Here is a 1,703-nt window from a genome sequence, read left to right as displayed (position 1 = left end):
AATCCTGCAGCGCACGCAAGGTCCCCCTGCTCAAGAAGAAACATGTACAGGCCCGCATGAAGTTCGCCATTCACCACCTGGACGACTCAGAAGAGGCCTGGAAGAAGGTGATGTGGTCAGATGAGACCAAAATAGAACTTTTTGGCCTCAACTCGTCGTGTTTGGAGGGCAAAGAACACAGAGTACAAACCAAAGAACACCATCCCCACCGTCAAGCATGGTGGTGGCAACATCATGCTTTGGGGGTGCTTTTCAGCCAAGGGGACGGGACAACTCCATCGTATTGAGGGGAGGATGGACGGGGCCATGTATCGTGGAATTCTGGACCAACATCTCCTTCCCTCAGTGAGAGAGCTGAAGATGGGTGTTTCAGCACGACAACGACCCTAAGCACACCGCCAAAGCAACAAAAGAGTGGCTGAAGAAGAAGCACATCAAGGTTCTGGAGTGGCCTAGCCAGTCTCCAGACCTGAATCCAATTGAAAATCTTCGGAGGGAGCTTAAAATTCGAGTTGCCAGGCGACAACCTCGGAACCTGAATGATTTGGAGGCTGTCTGCAGGGAGGAGTGGGCCAACATCCCTGCCGAAATGTGCACAAACCTTGTCACCAACTATAAAAACCGTTTGACATCTGTGCTGGCCAATAATGGCTTTTCTACAAAATATTAACATGCTGTTTGTCCAGGGGGTCAAATATTTGTTTTTCCTCATCAGATGGTTATCAATTTTAATAAATTCATATGATGTGATTTTCTGGAATTTTCTTTGGGATTCTGTCTTTCACTGTTATAATGTACATATGATTAAAATTGTAGATCGTTGCATTCTTTGTAAGTGGGCAAACCTGCAAAATCAGCAAGGGGTCAAATACTTTTTTCCCCCACTGTAACTTCTGTTACGAATTGGAGCTATATAAATAAATAACTAAAATATACCTGCTAAACATCTGAATATTTAGCACTAACACTGTATACATGTAAGCATGCTAAGATTAGCATTTATTGTAGGATATATTCAGAACATTTTGATACAGCATTTGAGAAGGAAAACAGCAGATCTTAATTGTTTCAGCACTAGAATAAATTTACATCCATCCATTGATGTCTATATTCCTCTTTGCCTATGACAGTGCCACATTTTTTTACTCATCTCTTGTACACATTCAGAGACTCAGGCGTCCTCCCCAGACATTCAAATCAATGATCTGCCCTCTTTATCTTGTTTTTTTTCCCTCTCTCAACCCTGGTGTCGCTGGAAGTCACTTGTCACCATGTTTGACCAGTCTGCCCTGCCGGAGTGTTACTACTTACAAATCAATACTCTTTTTTCAGTACATGAAATTTTAAAATGACCCAGACAGCCGATGTGTCTTTTGTGTCACTATATCTCAAGTGCTGGCTAGTCACACAATGCCACGTGACACTGAGTGATAGTGGTATTAACCTAACTTGGGAAATGTAATACTGACAGATTCCTGCTATAGTTTGTGCTTTGGTGTTACTCAACATAATATACTGCATGCTTACTATTGATTACTGCTGGTACTGCTTCATTCAGCATGGCATTTCCATAATCACAGTTCATTGCTCCTTCTTATATCTCCCTTTCTTCTCCACCCTGCCTCACCCCACCCACAACTAGGAGAAATGGCTCCCAGCAGGGAGAGGGTCAGCTCAGAGGAGACTTCAACCTGTCAGAAAAA

Source organism: Micropterus dolomieu, linkage group LG19 (genome assembly GCF_021292245.1).
Source record: "Micropterus dolomieu isolate WLL.071019.BEF.003 ecotype Adirondacks linkage group LG19, ASM2129224v1, whole genome shotgun sequence".
NCBI lineage: Eukaryota > Metazoa > Chordata > Actinopteri > Centrarchiformes > Centrarchidae > Micropterus > Micropterus dolomieu.
This window is presented reverse-complemented; position numbering follows the sequence as displayed.